Genomic DNA, 21,167 nt, shown 5'->3' with positions numbered 1-21,167 from the left:
CATTCTGTGAGGCAAAACCCTGAAGCTCAAGGTGGCTGAAAGAGGTTTGAGAGCTGGTCGACCCTGCAGGCCCCTCTCCCTTGTTCTAGGGGAACCTGAAAGGACACCTTGCAGTGGCTCCCCTGGGAGCAGAAGGTCTGTGGGTCCCTGGTCACCAATAAGCCAGAAGCTGAGGAAGTTGATAAGGTGACTGATCCCCGACAGTGCTGACAGCAATTACAGCCAGGGCGCTCTGTCTTGGACTGCTGGGGCTGCTGGACCAGGATCCCATAGACTGGGGGCCTGTGAGGGACAGACATTGACCTTTCACTCTTCTGGAGGCTGAAAGTCCAGATGGAGGTACCGGCAAGGTGGGGCCTAGTGAGCCTGCTTTCTGGTTGCACAGACATACCTCCTCCTCCCACCCCCGCCATGTCCTCGAGTGGCGAAAAGGGCAAGTGTGTCTCTGGCTTCTCTATACTAGGGCACTAACCTTATAATGAAGGCTTCACCCTCAGGGCCTCATCACCTCCCACAGGCCCCACCTGCCCGCACTGTCACCTGGGATGGAGGATTCAACATCTGGACTGGGGAGACACAGACATTCAGTCTGAAGCATCCACCCAATTCCAGGACTAACTTCATCTCTCAAAGCAGTCCCAATGAAACAAAACTTTATCCTTCACACCCCCAGTAAATTCCGCCTTTCAATATCCATTTTCAAGATAATAGCAAACATTGAAATTTAAAAATACCAATCAGGAAAATTGCCAGTGAGCTCTGAGTAAGGAGGTTTGACCAAACATCTCCTACCATCAGAGACTTGGCAGTGTCTTCAGAAAGCTGGCTCCCTGGGAGTCACTGGAACTGGTGACATTGTGCCTGACACTGTGAAGAACTGGCATGTTCATGTCACCTCATGAACTAAGAACAATTTTATTATGGGGAATACGAGTAAATATTGTTCAGATGATGTCAAATTACAGCCACAGTTTCATGCTGGCCACTTTAATGTGTTCACCTGTTCCTCGTACTCTCAGTTCATCCTAGTTTGTTAGTGATTCCTATATTTCACCATCTTACCTCTCTCAAGTATTTTCTAGAAGATACCAAAGGAGAACATTGTGGGTGAAACTGTAACACCCATGCAAACTTTTTTTGTTCATTAAACTATTTGTTTTACATACTGGTTTGAAAGTGATGCTATCCAATTAGTGGTAATCATCTTAATGTAGTTCGATGGACACCAGCATTGTGCAGAAATGTGAATTACATGCAGCCATTTACAACCAAAGAAGTAAACTGTGCTTTATGTGTTTCACAAGCAGACATTCATTGGAGCCTTGAGATGGGTGGCAGGCACTGAGCTTAGCAGGTGAACTAGGGGAAAGCGTGGAAGATGAGCAGGTCTAAGCTACCAGGACAGGCTCAGTGATGGGCAGTGCTGTGTCTCTGCGAGCCTCAGTTTCCAGATTCTTACCTGCTTAGCCCTTTTTTTTAGATGTCAGGATTCTACAAATACTAGTCTACACATCCACGTCTCATCTGAAGCTCCCATCTCTGCCCTGCTGAGCTACTTCCACCAGGACCGGCATCTCAATTGCTAAGCAGTTATTTGTAGCCATTGATTCATACGTGTGATTCTGGATGAGGAACTTTATTGCTCAAATTCCCATCTGTGAAGGAATATAACAAAGTCTCTTCAAGGTCCCATGACAATTTAATTGGTATGATGTCCCATTGCAGGTAGGAACTTGGCAGAAGCAGAGTAACACTTGTGGCCAGGTGTGCTGGGATCAAACAAGAGAGCTGTCACTTCTGGGCCGCAATGTAGCAATGGAATGATTTTAAAAAGTTGCCTCTCATAATTCTGTTGTTAATATTTTCCTTGAAAATCAATATATGACACCAGGTCTTCAAGCTATTCCCTTTCCACGCTAAACAAGCAATTGTTATCCTTTGTGATTTTATAAGCATAGGATGAAAATATACTGACAAATAAAATGTTCAAAAGTCCTTAACTGATCAGCCTCCCTCTTGTTCAAAACGTTCAAAAGCCCCAAACTTATCAGCCCCTGCAAATAATGTTCAGCAGAAACTATTTCATATGGGAAATTTCACTTGGCCATATTTCCACATAGTTTACTAATTTTCATTGACTTAGAATATTACATCATCTACATATAACAATAAGGACTTTGTTACAACATTGTTGCAGTTGCTAATCTAAAATATAAAAAGCAAACATTTTTCCCTGGTTGGGTGGTTCAGTTCGTTGGAGCATCGTCCATACAATCAGAAGGTCGCAAATTTGATTCGCTGTCAGGGCACATACTTAGGTTGTGGGTTTGATTATCAATTGGGGAGTGTACGGGAAGCAACTAATCAATGTTTCTCTCTCACTTTGATGTTTCTCTCTCTCTCCCTTCCTCTTTAAATCAATAATATGTATCCTTGGGTGAAGATTAAAAATCAGTAATATGTATCCTTGGGTGAGAATTAAAAATCATTTTAAGAAAGATGTTCTAAATGTGAATTTTTTATTTTGATTGCAATTTAGTCTTGATTTACTGCAAAAATCAGTGAAAAATTAGATTTGTAAATATACCAGTAAGCAGTTGGCCTCTCAATGTAAAGTAACATCCTTGAAATTCCTGAAAGGATTGGGATTTTTTTTCTTTTCACCAGTTCAGCTATTATGAACTCTGCTTTCATTATTAACATTTTTGCTGAAATTGCCAGATCTGGATGCTGTTCATGATTAATTTAGATTTGTAATTGGAGCCTAGAGGGAATAGTTGTGCGTTCCTAGCTGAGCCTTTATTGACAGCTGCACTTGGAACAATGTACAAATAGAAACTGCTTAAAACAATAGCCTGAAGCAATTACGTACCAATAACCGCCCAGAAACTGCCACACCTGCCTCCCATCCATCCTTATTAACAAGCCCAATTAAAAATCACAAATGATGGGAAACAAACTAACCACTACCAGCTGGTCCGTGCAGATGTCAAAGCTAACATCACTGAGGTGGGAGACCCCAGATTCCTACAACCTGCAAATGTGAGTGTTGAAAGCCCGGAGCTTTCTTTGATCTGTTATGTCAGAATCAAAATGGTTTTATTTCCAACATGGCACAGTCCACTGTGGTTTTTGAAGTGGGAGAAGAAAACTTTGTAAAACAAGTTCCACAGTCCGAGGAAGAATTTTTACTATCTGGGAATCTTTTTGTATCCCTGATCCAGTCTAGAGAGAGAAGCATGTTTCATTGTCTGTCTTCTTTGATTAGTATTCAGGAACAAGGATCTGGTAGAGAAGAGAAGCCAGGAGAGCTCTCATTGTCTTCCTCGCTGTCATGATTGTCATTCATTATCTGAGGAAACAATGGCATGTAGGAGTGTTTGGGCTGCATGAAAAATACACACTAACATATCTATTTTTCACATTTCAGTATTTTCCCAATTGAGAAAGGCCTTCAAAAGGAGCGACAGGGAGACCGGTGTCGATCAGTTTTCTTCCGCTGCTCACAAATTGGGTGTCTTCCCAGAGCAAAGCAGTGGACATTCACTGAAACACATGTCCTCCGAAAGAATGTGTATTGAAGGGTGTCACAGGTTTTGCTAGTTAAAGAAATAGTAGGCAAGAACCAGGTGAAGAAGCAGCGGAGGGTTTGTTACATCACATTGATTAGTTTAAAAACTCAAGATTCTTTACAAATTGAAATCTACAAAGCAGAAATCTTTTCAAAATAATTTTGCTAGATTCTGCAGTTCTTTTAGATGGGAGAACTTTAGCTCATATTTTATCTTTTCTCAAAATGAAGGACTGTTGGCATGAGACACTATGTGTGTACCTGTGCACACGTGTGTGAGCAATGGGAATCACAAAGTTTATCCAGTGAAAAACGAGAAACACGCTGTGGCACCAAAGGTCCTTACGTTTCTAGACAGCTTGAGCAGAAACACAACAGTATCTCCTTTTATTGGACACCTGAGAGAAAATGTGAGTTTAAGACTTTTTTTCTGGTAACTAGGAGGTGTTCATTTTTATTTTTTCTCTTTTTAAAAAATTAATTCCATTTGCCATCCCCTTCCCCCAAAGTCTTTGAAACGTCAGAGTGTCTACACTAGATTGCCATGACTGCATAGGCCTACTAAAATTAGCTTTCTTAAATGCATATTTTACAGGAAAGTGAAGAGGAAACAGTACTTAGAAAGTTTAAAAAGGTGAAGAAAGTGTTCATGGGAAAAATCAAGAATATTAATGATGGTAAAACTAAAAGAAATGAGAATATTGCTGTATTTGCCTCATGGCTTGATTCTGAGAGACAACCTCTTCTGAGAAGCCCTCCAATGTTCCCTCATTTGAAAAAGCCAACTTCTCACTCATCGTCACCACTGTATCCATTGTTCAGCCTAATTTCCTTCTTCCCATTGTCACTGTCTAACACTAGAGAATTTTTTGTTTTGTGTTGCGTTGTTTTGTTTTCCCAGGAGAAGAAAATAAACTACAGAACATAGGAAATGTATCATTTCATCACTATATATCTCAAGTCTACAGGAGAACCTGAAACAGCAATTCAATAAAATTCAGGGTGATTGACCATTGCAAGCCCCAAAATGCTTTACGGGTTCATATCTACAAATAAATGGCCATTGGTTTTCAAAAATTAACAAACAAAACAAAGCATAAAAACTTTCTTTTTTCTGCCAAAAATATATCTTTCATCTATAAATACTGCAAACCTCATGCCAATTATTTTTTAGCACTTGTCATTGATCAAGGATTAAATTGAAAGTGTGGATTCTTCAGGGTTTCCCATTACTTCTAGGAGAAGAGCAATTTCATCATTTTGGTGATGGCTCTGCAACATGAATTTGCATGCCCCTGCGAAAATCGAAAACAAACGGAAATCATCCCTGAAACTTCTGAGCCGACAAAACCAGTTTAGTCAGACAAGCAAAGTAAAATTTAGCTTATTTTGCAAGATGAACTCGACCTGGGTCATTTCTTGTTTATGCCTCTGGAAACCACAGGCAACACTTGCTGTTTCCCAAGGTTGGCATGAGGTAGCCACTGACCACTTCCCTATCATTTAAAAAATTATAATATTATAACCAGTCACTCTGAGAGTAAAAGTCACTATCTGTTCACTAAATCAGTGGCTTTATAACAGTACACCCTCAAGCCCCATACTATTTTTTTTGATTTGAGTGCTCCGATTTTCAAAATGCCTTTTTGGTGTATACACAATAAACTTTTACTAATCACTACTTTTGGTGACTCACTGGTTTTACTTCTGTTATTTCTCAACTTTTGACTTCGTATAGTATTTTCACCTACGGCATTTTATTTTAATTTGGACCTGCAATTAATATCACCTGCACCATTTCAAACAGAGATATAGGCACAATGTCAAATCCATTATTATTTTTAAAATATGAGTAATTGGTTGTTAGGATGCTATAACAAAAATTATGTATATGTAATTTTACAAAAAACCTCATTATTTTGCTAAATTTTACTATAGCTAGAAATAATTGGGCCTGTTTCTACATGTGACTATACTAACATTTCACTTAAATTAACAACCTAAAATTCTTTGAAAATTGAGTAGTGCAAGTTTTCAGGTGACTTGAATGTTATAATGAAATGCATAAAGAATTGATTCGCTTTTTAAAAATAATAATAATAATGAAAATGATGATAACGATGTAAGCTGACACAACATGTGTCAGTATCTTTTTAGAACACTAATTTTTATAAGTGTGCTATATGCCTGTGTGTGTGTCCATGTGTGTCAGCATCTGTCTCTGTATCTGTGTGTGTGTGTGTGTCAGTGTGTGATAAGTGGCTTGTGATTATTTGCTAAGGTTAAAGTTTTGGGTCATTGGTTCTATGGTGTCTGGCTTATTAAGGAATTCCAAGGTACAACCTTATAGATATTCTTTTCTATTTCCCTATACAACATGTATGGTGTTCATTAATATTCTTGAAATTTAGTTCTGAAAATTGGATTTGGCAAGCATCTCCCAATGTTGCCTAAGTGGATATTCATAATCTCCCCTGAATAAGCCAACCTTTTCCCAACTGACTACAAATATCACTTCATATTCAGTACTCATTTCATTTTATGATTATTTTGTATAATGATAAAATACACAATTTTTTCTCATTGTATCCTTATTTTCTCCCTGAAATAGGATAGAAGCATAAAAACAAGAAGAAATTTGGGGAGGCTGAGAAGCCATAGGAGGAAGAAAAGAAGAAGGAGGAAAAGGAAATGTGAAAGATGAGAGGGAGAACGTACATTTCTTGAAAATTCCTTCTGAGCCAAACTCTTTGCCGAGTGAGGCAGAATTCCAAATAGTTAAGGGACTTAATCCATTCCAGTTGAGAGCAGTAGAATAAATCGCAGGGTCAAAGTCAGAATTCCTGAGTTCAGAGTGGTGGAGCCACGGCGAGAATCAGATAAGCTGTCAAGTAAACGTGTGTGGGGAAGGGGGGGTGCAGGGAGGGGACAGGACATTTCCCTGTGTGACTAGTAGTCACACATTTTTTAGCTCTAAAGATAATCTGCTATTTTAATTGTGTTCCCTTTTAAAATGTAGCCAAGGACTAATTCTTTTCAATTTGGTGAAAGACTAATAACCTCAAGTTTAAATTCCGGGCAGGAGCTGGCCATAGTGACTATTGATAAGGTCCTAGGCAGAGAGCCATTTGGGAAGATAAGGGTAATGTTGAGTAAGATTAAACCAAACTCGGCAGAAAGAGATGATTCCAGGTTGGACTCCCTTTCCTGATGCATTTGAACAGGTAGTTAAAAGCTTTGGGATTTGTGAGGGGATTAGCCAGGAAGAACGATCATCACTCTGTAATGAACAATAAATGTTAAAAATAGAAACCTTAATTCAAAATGTGGGTTCAGATTTGCATGTAAATACGTTCTACAATATAAAATAATCCTATCATCTATCAGATATATATTACTCTGTCTAAGTTATTTATATCTTTCTCACAAAGAGTCCATATTCATAAATATCACATTTGGATTGATTTATTTTTGTCTTCATACACAGTCTGTTTTCCAAGCTCTGGGCTTTTAATTAATCTGGATTTGGGATATAAATTCTTTGTGCCTTGATTAATTCCAAATAGGCTTTATTTAATTAAAGAGACAGACTGGTGAGAGACTTTTTAATAAAAAATTTCATAGGCATACAGTACATTTGTATTTAATACTTGCAGAGGATAAAAATCTGATTTATTTTATATATATATTTCTTAAATGTTTTGAATCAAGCAACGGTTCTAGCTCCTTGATGAATGCAGCATGTGTCCCCTTCATCTCGAAGCCATCACCACAGAGAAGAGAGAGGAAGTTCACCCCAGGAAAGGCCCTGGCATCGTGAGGCTGGAGGCAGAGCACTGGCGTATCTCAAATGAATACGTGAAGACATAGGCATCTTTTGTGTTTTCTTTGTTAGTACCCAGCACCACTCTGCACTTTCCTAGAGGACATTGGCCCTCAGAAAAGGCGGGTAAGGAAGTGGAACTCCATCCTAAAATTTAAGAGACTGGTATTTTTAAATGTCTGATTTATGCTGTGGAAAATGGTGTTCTCTTAAAATTGGTGTTTCTTTCATAGACATTTTGGTGGAAATACTTTTCTGTAATTGCATTTAAACTAAAAAGTTTTAGTGTATCCTTTCTTAAAGATTTGCCTAAATTAAGGATAAAACTGAATGCAACAAATGAACAAATAAGACAAACAAACAAATACTCTGGGACACAGAAAACAGTTTGTTGGTCACCAGAGGGCAAAGCGGGGAGGCAGGCAGTAAAGGGAAAACCGGCTCAAACGTGGGGCGGCGCAAGGGGATCTGAATTTAGGGGGTGAACACACAAGGCAACATAAAGATGACGTATGACTGAACTGTGTACTTGAGAGCTATAAAGGGTCCAGCACAAATAACATCCTTTTTTATTATAATATCTTATATCACAAAATCATAAGCACGTAATTCTGTAACATAACAATATCACGCTCAAGCACACCATATGGCATTTTAGGTGAAGTGTCAAATTAAAACTATAAATTATTACCCCTGTATTATTACCCTACCAACCACACTCAGCAGGCATAACTTGTGCCAGACCCTGCATATTTTTATTAACCAATGTCACCCCAATAAATTTAATAAAATTTAAAAAAATCTATGTGCCCATTTCCTGTGAAACATTTGGACTGCTTTTAATTTTTCACTGTGTAAACATTGATGGGATCAACATCATTGTACATTTCCTGTATGTCAATCTTTATTTATGTACCTGGTTATTCCTTTAAAAGAGAGTGGTAGCCATGAAGGCCAAGGGGCAAACACTTTTGAGGCTGCTCGCTGCATTTTGAGAGGTGCATGTTTTGCCTTCCCCGAATGAGAGTGCCTGTCTCCCTATAGCCCCACCATTCTCACGTACATAAAGCGTTTGTGTTCCATCCTTTATGTTAGAAGTAGATTGTAACAAGGGGTGCATACACTATACAGTAAGAAAAATACTTCCCAATTCCATAGTTGTCATAGAGCATATTTTAAGTATTTCACTCATCTGTGTACCTTGTAAATCCACAGGGTCAGTGTTGCTAGGCAGTGTGGAGTGTTGGTTCTCCAAGAACAGTCCCTGGGCCAGCAGCATGAGAACTTGCTAAAAATGCAAACCCTTGACCCCATGCTAGACCTGCAGCATAAGAAACTCTGGGACTGAGTACCAGCACTCTGGGTTAACAAGTTTTCTAGACAATTCTAATGCAAACTGGCCTGGAGGCACTTAAGAACGCAAAATACAAATAGGCACTCTCTGGAAATGAATCTCCAACTATAGCCAAAAGGTGGAACTAAGGCAGATATTTGAAAACCAGAGAGAAAGTGAGAAGGTGAGGAGGACTGTGATTTCACAGGGATGGAGCTGATTCTGAAGAGAAAGCATAAAGCGTGTCAGTTACCTCATCAGCTCCGTTTTCCCCCCAGCAGATGTTCCATCTCCTTAGGTTGTGTTTTATTTAGGAAGAACAGGTGTAGCAGTTAAGGCTCTGCCTGCTGAGTTCACACTAAGATGCAGGAGGGTCCAGAAATTCTGGAAGCAACACTCAAGAACAAAATTCCATGTAGTGCATGCACAGCACATTGTGTTGGACGGGCAATGTCTCAACAAGGCACCATTTAATCTCATAAAAATTTCAAAGCTAATGCTAGTGGCATCTAATGGTGGGGTTAGGAAAGAGTCATAGGAGATCCAGGGAATAGGTAGGCAGGAGGTCATTCCTGCTAACCCCTCAGGAGTTGAAGAAAACAGTGCATGTTTATAGTAATTCTGTGTAAGAAATCCACTCATTTAAAAAATTTTTTTTAAACATTCTATATTAGAGGACATTTAAGTTAGAGAATTACAGCAGTTTTTGATCATGGCTGCATTTCTTCACATTGGTTCCTTGCCAATGGACACAAACACCTGATGACAGAAATAGTACAGGAAAATTATATGACAAAGAAATGTACTTGCTTTTTATTTATTTATTTATTTATTCTACAAAATGAACCCTGCAGGAATTCACTGTCTATTTTGGGGGAAACAAAATTATAAATAATCACTCACTTTCAAAAAAGACACTTTTACCCTGGCTGGTGTGGCTCAGTGGATTGAGTGCCGGCCTGTGAACCAAACAGTTGCCAGTTCAAAGCCCAGTCAGGGCACATGCCTGGGTTGCAGGCCAGGTCCCCAATAGGGGATTCATGAGAGGCAACCACACATTGATGTTTCTCTCCCCCTCTTTCTCCCTCTCTTCCTCTCTGTTGAAAAATAAATAGAAAAATAAATAAAAAAATAAAACCTTTTAAAAAAATAAATAGAAATAAGAAAGAGACTTTTCTTTTCTGATGAATTGTCTTAGAGTAGCTAGAGTGGCTGTGGAGACACTAAGAAGAATCAACATGAAATTTAAGAAATGACAATTCCAATTTACAACTTTTAAGCCACTGAGAACTATGCTATTTTACGTAAAATAAAACTGGGAACTCTTTGTAAAGTACCAAAGCAATGTCTTTTCAACTCACAGACCTTAGTTGAAGCTATCATGTTGATGTTAAAATGTGTATGAAATGTGTGCATTGTGTATTTTAATATTTTTTACCACAGAAAGTTCTTACCACAAGATATGTTCAGTTTTTCTTTCCTAATGCTGTATTTTTATTAATTAAATTTATTGGAGTAACCATGGTTAATAACATTATATAATTTTCAGGTATAAGGATTGCAATGTGACATCTATTGCACATTCACCACTCAAAGTCTAGTTTTCTTCTGTTACTATATTTTTGACCCCCTTCACTTTACTTTGTCTCCCCCCCAAAAAATTCACATTGTTAAAAAGTCCATATTACATGGACATTTTAAGTAAATGTCCATGTAATCTCAGGATTCAATGTAATTCTTAATGGCATTTTTCCCAGAAATAAAACAAAAAACCTTCAAATTTGTATGGAACCATATAGTCAGTCAGTCAAAGCTATCCCGAGAAAGAAGAAAAAGCTGGAGGCACCACACTCCCTGAGTTCATACTATACTACAAAGCTACAGTAATCAAAACAGTATGGTATTGGCAGAAAAACATACATGGAGACCAATGCAACAGAATTGAGAGTCCTAATACTGTTTTAAGAGAACCCCCCCCCCCTCCGGTGTTTTAAGTAAATAAATCCAAATAGGTGTACATTGTAGTCACCACGCAGCTACTCATCTTGTGTTGGCTGTGAAATGGGTTTCCTTGGAGAGTGGTCCTAGAGGGTCTGACATCATGGACACATCGTGCTCATACAGGGTGGAGAGTTGTCTGAAACGAAGCTTTGGGAACATCCAGTTTATTTTAATTTATAACTTCCTAAAAAGCACACTATTGTTAAGGCTGTTATAGGAAGAAGATAAGGATGGTTTGGAAACATAAAATTGTTCTCAGCACTCTGTTCTCCTATAAATCTTTTCTGATCAGTTCATTATGTATGTGTGTGTGTTTACATTTTACTTATCACAGCTCCTTTTGTCTAATTTGCAAGGTGTTTAAATACTTACACCTCTCATTAAATCAATTCATGCTTCATGAAAGTGCAATTATTTCTAAAATCAAAATTATGCAGGAACATCAACCTTCAAGGGAAAATGTGCTCCTTGTTACTAGATCTGCTACATCCCTAAAAAGACATGGACATCATTGCACCTTTGCCGTAATTTTATGTTTTTCTTTTTATTTTCTCTTTACTATATGTACCTGTCTTTTTTTGAACTGCTATAACAGAATTACCACAGACCGGGGGCTTATACACAGCAAATATGTAGTCCTCACGTTTCTGGAGGCTGGAAATCCAAGATGAAGCCACCGGCAGACTGGGTGTGTGATGAGGGTCTATTTTTGGTTCATAGATGGCTTCCTCTCGCTGGGTCCTCACACGGTGGGAGGGGCAAAGGGGTTCTCCGGGGTCTCTTTTATAAGGGTGCTTATCCCATCATGAAGGCTTCATCCTCATGACCTAATTAACTCTCAGAGGCCCCCACCTCCTAACACCATCACCTTGGGGGTTAGGTTTCCACAAATGAATTTTGGGGGACCCACACATTCTGTCCATAGCAATACTTAAGTCACATTTTACTGAAATTGACCATTTTGTTATAGCTCTCCATTTTTACCCTTGAAACACTGTTCAAAGAACAAGCTAACAAAGTGAGTGTATATGTGTCTCTATGTATACACATACACATACACACACATTTATGTTTCTTCTCATCTACTTATTGAGAAAGATAGATGCATAAACATTTGTGCGTTTGGAATATGGACCCTTTTGATTTGTCTTTTAATGCCTTGGGGATTGATTCTATCTTACCTTGGCCTGTGACCTACCATTTTCTCAATCATCTCTGCAATAGAAGACGAAGTGCCACCAAAAAGGAACTTATCAGTATCCCCACAGACAGACGCAGGGCCTACATACAGTCAGCATGGAAAGTCAGAGAGAAATGAGGAGCCCTCCACACAGGACTGGGGATCAATGGGCTCCCCAAGAGCCTTAGAAAGGCATGTGAAGTTTTACTGTGGAAATGCCACTGGCTCAGACACAGACCTGAAAGGAATGGACAAGGGAGTACCTAGTGCAGCTTCAGGCAAGAGCTGCCTTGTAAGAAATCCCCGCTGAGGACCTGCAGGCTGCTGACGCTCCTGCCAAAACAAAGAGGATTAACCTGCTGTTTAACCAGAAGCATTGTCTGCTGTTAGTCAAGCAGTGACCAGGGAGAGAGCAGCCTGGAAATTGTTGTCCAAATGGCTTAAAGGCACAGCCAGTAACACATGGCTTCCTACACAAATCCTGATCAGGAGGAGAATGCTACAGATTTTGTGTGGTGTGTCTGCAAATCCCCACGTATTTCAGTGCAGACCAGCCTCAGTCCTGGCTGCTCTGAAGGAGACTTATTTCCACTGCGATGTAAACTTAATTCAAGATGCCCATGACCATGCAGCTTTTTGAATTTTCTCAGTCATATTACATAAAAACACTCAACACCTGCCTTAAATTCTAGTCAGATGTTTGTTTTACAAATTCGTGTGTGAAAATGTTTTCCTCAATCTGTTTTCTGCCATTAAGAGCTCAGTGCTCAAATCAGAAGCCGGGGCTACAGGACTTAACCTCACGTATATAAGTAACATGGATGTCTTGAAAGTGAAATCTACACCTTACAGAATATAAGAGTGCACACTAAAAAGAAATCTCAATTCAAGAGGAAGATAATAAGATATGGACCGTCAATTGAATATGATGTCATGGGCATTATTATTATTTAGTGCTATATATTTTTTAATTAATTTATTTATTTTTATTCAGTTACAATTGTCTGCATTTTCTCCCCATCCCTCTATATTTACCCTGACAATATATGACAATTGGTGCGACTTTGTTGAGACTTGTGCGTGTGTGTTCTTGTACAAATTTTCCAACACTATTTTATCTTATCAGAACCAGGTAAGTCTAAAAAGAAGATGCCCTTTTCAGCTTTTTGCCTCCCACTCTTCTCATCACTTAGGAAGTGCAGCAACCAGAAACTATGAAGAGCTGTTCTGGGCATCAATATTTGCTGTACATTTAGCTTTGGGATATAAGTATATATTTGCTATCTATTTAGCTTTGTTATATATTGATATTTAGCTTTGCTATATATTTAGCTTTGGAAAATAAAATTGCTAATGCTTTTGAGTCAGACAAGCTTCACTTCTCCAGGCTTTTTTACATATAAGCAAAAGGATAATTATTGAATCTGTAAAATTAGTCTAAGATATCAAACCAAATCCATTCAATTATTGAGCAAATATGCATGGAGACTTTACCATGTGCTCTGTGCCTGGAGCAGTTCTAGGCACTGAGGGTCACAGTGGAAGTAAAAACATAAAAATAAACAAATCTCTACCCTCATGCTGCTCATACATTGGTGATTCTAGTGAGGAATACACATACAGACACACAGACAATAGGGGGGAAATTAAACATGAAGAAATTACATGAGTTCCTGGGGCAAAGAAGCCCTATTTCCCACTGAGCGCATGTAGAAGCCATTGGAGGATTTTGAGTAGAAAAGTAAGGTAATTTGACTTATATTTAAAATGTATTACTGCAAAAAGCAATGCAGTTATCACTGGAGCAGGGAGAGCTGGTAGCAGACTGGCACAACATATTTTGAAGGTAGGGCTAACAGTTTTTCCCCGATGGATGGATGAGACAGAAAGAGAGACATCGGGAAGACTTCCTGTTGAATTCAAGAACAATTAAACAGTGGGGCTCAGAAACAAGAATTATCTCCCTCCTGACCTTAGACTGGGACTTAGGGGCTTCCTCGTTCTCAGGCCTTCAGACTCGATGAATTATAACACAGGCTGATGACAGGCCCTGGGACTTCTCAGCCTTCACAATTGCATGAACCAATTCCTTCTGACGAATCTGCACACAGAGGAAGAAACTGAGATACAGATACAGATGTAGATGTAGATACAGATATAGACGTAGACTAGACTTTCCATTGGTCCCATTCCTCTGGAAAACCCTAACTAATGCAGACTGACCTAGTCTAGGTTTGGGAGATAACCAGATTTTATACAATCTAACTCGCTCCTTCCCTCCTAGTGGGCACCAGTGAGGAAAGGTTGGCCAGACCTCCTTGCAAAATTCTGATGGGGTTTACTAGCTGGAAAATAGAGGAGGCATTTCTCATCAAAGGATAATTTAGTAAGATGTACATGGATTCATCTAGATGGTTTATTGCAAAAAAATATTGAATTCGTGGATTTATGGGATTTGGCTGACTGGATGATGGAATTTAGACTTGGAAGCTTTCTCCCTGTGTGACCAAATGTAAAAACTAGCCCCCCCCCACCTCCAAACACCTGCCTTCTACCTTTGAAGTCACAATGCCTGATTTTCCCCAACCAGAACGCATTGCAGTGCCGGGAGGGCACCTCAAGAGGCAGCACTGGCTGGCCCGGGCCCTTCCCAGCGTGGGTCCATCCCTGTCAGCTTTCTTGCTTGTGTCCCTGATGGTCATCAGTAGGGCTTTGTGCTGATTAGGATCTGTGCTTAATGAGAGTCTGCCTGACATTTCAGGCTTTTATGGTCCAGCATCTCTCTAATGACAATGGGGTTTTATGTGATGATTTTCATTATTTTATCAGGTCGAAGATTAAAGAGGCTACACCTTCCCGCTCTCTCTGGGTATTGTGTTAAGTAAATCACCTTCCCCACAGATGCAAATGTGAAGAAGGCTATGTTTATATCCTAAGGAAAGTGAACTTGTTATTTGTGGAATTCATGTAAATATAGTAGGGTGTTTAGTAGATGCATCTCTAAGTATGTATACAGACAATTCACCTTTTAGTCCTGCTCCTCAATGAAACAGTATGTTTTAATTGTGTCTCTTAGAATAAATGTGATGTCATGTAGGTAGCATTTAAGTGAATTGGAGTGACCGTGGAAGTTACAGAAGTGGAAGGTAGAAGTGCTACTTGACTTGCTGTTTACAAATGTGTTTTCCTCTTACAGTTATCTTATACGTCTTTCTTTTCCAACCAATTTTCTTTTATATTGCCCTTTCTAATAACTAGAGCTTCAGAAGAGCAAGAAATAAAATGCATTCTATGTGAATCCCAATTAACTGATATTCCTACTTTCCATCTGTAGAATACTCAGGACAAATAAAAGTATAAATTCAAGTGGCAGCTTCTCATGGATCCACTCGGTATTTGTTGAGTGCCTACAACCTGCCACTGCTGGTTGTTAGCCTTTCAAGTTAGGCTAAAAATTAAGTACAATGTCGGCTCTAAAATCAAGGTAATTGCAATCTATGGGGGCACCAAGAAAATTAAGTGGTTTATTGCATTTAAGAGTAAGATACACTTGATGTCAAAGCTCAGTGTAGGATAAAATGTATCACTTGTGTGATGATAAAGCTAACCACAAAATGGTGAGGGGGATAAAGAAGGGTCCTCAGCCCACGCGATAGGGTGAAGGGAGGCTGACCAGAAGAGGAGGTAGCTTGCGGAACCAGGTGAAAAGAGCGAAAGGGCATTCAGAGACAAGAGTATATAAAGAGAAATTCCATCTTCTTTCTCTAAGCTTACCATCTTTTCAACCCTGGCAACTTCCAGATACATAGGTGGCAGTGATGACATGAATGCCACATGTTCCATCAAGACAGGGGGGCAGTTGAAATCAGAGACCATCTTACCCTCCCCCACAGGAAAGAGGAGAGAAATAGGACAATAAAAGCGGATGTGTGTGGTCACTTAAGTAGGGACAGGTGAAGCACAGAGAAAGGCCTTAGGCATGTACGCACAGGTGCAGGTGTAAGTGCATGTAGGTTGGGTGACTTTTTGGAGGGCTTTAAAACATAAATTGGTAAAACCATTAGCATCAACTTCATCTTTATAGGTGCAGTTATTTGAGAAGAAATGCTTCATTTTGGAAAAAAATACATAAACAATTTTATCTTGGAGGAAAGATGAGCCAAGGATGTTTGGAGAATTTTAAATATATAGTTTTTGTGTTTTTTTAAAGGAAACATTTTGTCTACTAAGATTAATTTATTGGCTAGCAAGTTAAAGGCTAATTTAAGTAGCTGACACTTATTCAGAAATTTCTTGTTCAGAAATACAGTGCTGCCGTCAGTGTGGAGGCAGTCCAGGAGGCAGTCCTTAGCAGGATGTGCAACATAGGTCTGAACCAATAACAACAATTAATGTTATTTTTGCATCTACAATCATGACCGTCCACTGTGACATCCAATGTTGGTTTTCTTAGAAGGACTTTTATAAATGCTCTTATATTTTCCTGTCTTTCACACATTTTTAATATAATTAAATTCATTTGCCACATTCTACATTCACTACTGCTCTCCCAACCTCATAAATAATTTTATTTTATTTGCATGTATTAAGATTCACTTTTCCTACTATAAAGTTCTTTGAATTTTGGCAAATGTCCAATGTCTTGAATTCATCATTGGAGCATCATGAAAAACAGATTCACCACCCAAATATTCCCCCATATTTCACCTGTTGAACCCTTTTATTTCTTTAAACCTTGGCAAACACTGACTTCTTTTTTTTTTACTATTACTATAGTTTTATTTTTTTAGAATATCATATAACTGGGAACATCAATATGCCTTTTAAAGACTGGCTTCTTTCACTTAGAACTATGCATTTAAGATTCACTATTTTCTTTTTATTACTTACTAGTTCATTTCTTTTTATCACTGAATAATAATTTACTGTATAGGTATAACACAGTTTGGAATCAACTCACCTACTGAATTTCGTTCACTTCCTTTTGTGGGCTATTAGGAATAAAGCTTCAATTAGCATGAACGTGCTGACTTTTGTGTAGACATAAGTTTTCAAATCAGATGGGCAAATCCCCAGGAGCATGAGTCACAGATCGTATAAGACTGTGTTTAATTTTGTAAGAAATTGCCACATGCTTTTCCAAAGTCACTGCACCATGTTGCATTTCCACCTGCAGTAAATCACAGTTCTCCTTGTTCCACATTCTGGCCAACAATTTGTATTGTCAGTTTTTTCAATTTTAGCCTTTCTAATATGTCAATAGAAATATGTAATAACATATCTAATAGCTATGCCATGGTTGTTTAAGGTGCTATTCCCTAATGATAATAATATTAAGCATCTTTTATATGCTTATTTTTCATTTATACATCTTTTTTCTATTTTTTGTTGTTCAAGTACAGTTTTCTCCATTTTTCTCCCATGATTCCCCCCTGCCCCAACCATCCTCACCTCCCACCCTCAATCTTACCCCCCTTTGTCTTTGTCCTTGTGTCCTTTATACATGTTCCTTGATAACCCTTCCCCTTCTTTCCTTTGGTACCCTCCTCCCCCTACTGCTCTGGTTACCATACATCTTTAGTAAGGTCTCTATCCAGATTACTCTTCTATTTTTAATTGGATTGTTTATTATATTATAGTTGAAGTTTAAGAGTTATTTGTATAATTTAGATGTATGTCTTTCTCAGATTTTTCTTTTGCAAATATTTCCTCCTACTCTATTGCTGTCTTTTCACTTTCTTTGCAGCAACTTCCACAAAGCAGACATTTTAAATTTTAATACAGTACAAGTTATAAATTTTTTGTTCCATATAATGCTTTTGGTGCTATATCTGAAAACCTGTCACCAAATCCAAATTTACCTCGATTTTTTCCTATATTTTCTTCTAGAATTTTTATAATTTTACATTTTATATTTTTATCTTTGGTCTACTGTGAGTAATTTTTAAATATAGGATATGAGGTCTAAGCCTAGGTTCCTGTTTCTGCATATAGCTGTAGAGTTATTCCAGCATCATTTGTTAAAAATACTCTGTTGAATGTCTTTGCTCCTTTTGCAAAGGTAAGAGGTCAGTTGACCATATTGTGTGGGTCTATTTCTGGGCTTCTTATTCTGTACCCTATGTGACACTCCTTTCGACATTCTCCTGCTACTCCAAGTACAGTGATTTCATAGCAATTCTCAAAATAAAGTGGTTTGAAGTTCTCCGACTTTGGAGTTCTAGACCTTTGTTCTGGTAGGTTGGCTATTGCAGGTCACACAGCAACAACATTTTGAATTGCATTCTATGACTTTTCATAATATTTCACCTCCTGCAAATGTTCTTCTCTTCGATTGGAACAGAACAGCAGAAATACAAATATGGAAGGGTTTGTTGATTCGGCTAAATGCCTTTCTTGAGTTATTTAAGAAAACTTAATTTTTTCTTAAAAGTAAGCTATATCAGATACCTTCCTTCCCTTTTATTAAGCTAAAAGTACCTAACCTAATTAATCAAAAGTAATTATACCTAGTGATCTAACCTACCAAAGTCAACATTTGTGGGGGGTGTTTATAGGGCAATTACAGTAAAATAGCACTATCCCCTAATTAGTTTGTTTTGAAAAAGCTGGGTTTGGTCTCCAGACTTTTCATAAATACCTGCACATGTGAGGTTTGGAGAATATTGTTACTGCAGCACTCAGAGATTATACTCACGCAACAGTGTAAATACTGAAATAGAGTCTCTCTTCTCTTTTCGTTAAATATTATTATTATTGCAGTTCCAAGAATGAGGTTTTAACATTTTTTTAGTGTGTTTCTTCTAATGAAAACCTAGATCCCATTACTAACTTAACATAATTTTTAGAAGCTTGTGTTCAGGAGGTTATCTTAAGATTTTAGTTATGATCTCATTGTTACTATACGTTCATTCTGGAAAGCTGCATGTTCATCATTTGAAGATTAATGATTTACATTGGTTTCCAGAAATAATGGTATTCTTGGTTATCATTTCTTGGAAATCTTTATCTAGGAAACTATTACAAGTAGAGATTTGCTTCTGCAATAACAGAAGGCCCTTGATTCATCAGTTATAACATAGGCTTATTCTGAAGCACTGTGTGTTCTCCATGCATGGAAACTGTGGTGTGTATTAAACACAATGGTTTTGTATGCAGATACACATTCTATTACTTATGCTCTGTAGCCACACTGAATGTACCCTAAATGAGCAGAATGATACTTTCCAAATTTATATTCAGCTATGTTTTATTAATTTTGGTTTTGTGACTTGGTGAAATTCAGACTCTGGGCTTTAATTTTCTGAATTATAAAAATAGAAAATAACAATAATGTAATCTATCTAATTGTTATTTTTTAAAAATTAGATGTTTTGTAAAGTACCTTGCACAGTGTCTGGCCAAAGAAAATGCTAAATATATATTTAGCAGTCACCTAAATTGTCACTCTTAATATTAAAATTAATATTACTTTTTATTATTTATGACAAATGCTTTCAATATCTTTTTAGTTGCTCCAAAACTTACAAAGGAAAAGTGCCAAAGAGTAAGTTTGCGTTTTCTTGAACTTATTTGCATATCGATGTTGGAAAGCCACTAACTTGCCCGAATTCAAAGCAGAGACTAGTGCCTACAGAGAGAAATGAGACAACCTGTGAACACTGACTTATCTGGAAAGAGATGTACCTGGGCACAGGTAAGAATCATTCAGAGAAAGTACATGGGCCAGAGAGAGCAGAGCCCTTTGGTGCTGCAAATGCAGCATCTATCCTCATGTGCACCATCTTACAGGTATTTCCTACAAACAATCTCCATAAAAACTGTAAGGGAAAATGTCTATGATCTTTAGGCATGTTTACCTACCTAGAAATTTCCAAAGAATGTAAAAAATACATATAATCTATGGATATAAACATTATCACCCTTGGGATACTGATGAAAACTCATTTCAGCTGGGGGTGTGGACCAGGAAAAATCCTCTCAACCCCTGGAAGAAGAGCAAACATAAATGTTGAGCAAAAGGGCAGGAGCATGGAGAGGCCACCGATCTAATACAATCCAGGAACACAGTGCTTGCTAAGACTGAGAAGGAGTCACAACAACAGACCCCATAGACATTTCATGGACAATGAATAAACAAACAAACAAACTATGCCTAAAAATTTGACAATTTAACATGAAATTAACCAGCTCCTTAAAAGACACAACTACCAAAACTCACTCAAATAGATTTCCAACATAGTACTATATCTACTAAAAAACTTGAATTTGTAGTTGCAAATATTCTCATAAAAAAAAGTCCAGGTCAGATGATTTCTCTAGTGAAGTATAATAATTACTTAAGAAAGAATTGTTAGTTGTGAGCTAAATCTATGGTTGTAATCATTTAACAATATATGTAAGTGAAAACATAAAATGAATGCCCCTTATTTCTTAATAGAACTGAATAAAATTGTGTACATAACCTCTTCCAGAATATAGAATAGAAATTGAATATAGAAAGCAAGGCTAACATTACCCTAATATTAAAACTAAACAAAGGCGATGCAAGATAAGCCAACTAGATAACAATATCTCTCATTAATTTAAACTCAACTATCTCCAACCAGCAAAATATAAAAAGGATGATACATTAGTAGAAAGTGATGTTTACAATGGGAATTTCAGGCTGGTTCAATATCAAGATATCAAACTAATGTATCAATGAGATAAGTCACAATAGATTCAGGAGAAGTGTTTGACAAAAAATTAATCTTCATGTATGATATAAATTCTCAGTAAATTAGGATAGAAGAGGACCTCCTTAATGTACAAGTGGCACCTACAAAAAATATACAACTAGCATTATAATCAATGACAAAAGCCCAAAATGATTGCCAAACAAATAAACACTCACCATTACTATTCAACACCATGTTGGAAAGCAGAAGTCTCTATTGTAGCAGGCATGGTGGGCTACCTAGTAATTCTCAAAGAATCTAAAAAAGAAAAATATTCTACAAAGTGTAGGTAAATTTCACTATATTGCAGAATACAGAGTAATGCAAGGTTTATTTAAAATATCAACTGCATATAACATGCAATAAGACATGAATTATTGGTATAAAAATTTTATTATCATAGCACCCCCAAAATAAAGTGCCTAGGTGTAAAGCTAACAAAATGTGTGCATAATCTGTATGCTAAAATTTACAAAACACAGATGAAAAATGAAAGAAATCAAGACCTCAATAAATGCAGATATATGCCATGTTCATTA

The sequence above is a fragment of the Desmodus rotundus genome, chromosome 4 (genome assembly GCF_022682495.2).
Source record: "Desmodus rotundus isolate HL8 chromosome 4, HLdesRot8A.1, whole genome shotgun sequence".
NCBI lineage: Eukaryota > Metazoa > Chordata > Mammalia > Chiroptera > Phyllostomidae > Desmodus > Desmodus rotundus.
The sequence above is the reverse complement of the archived record's forward strand: the minus strand, read 5'-3'. Positions refer to the sequence as shown.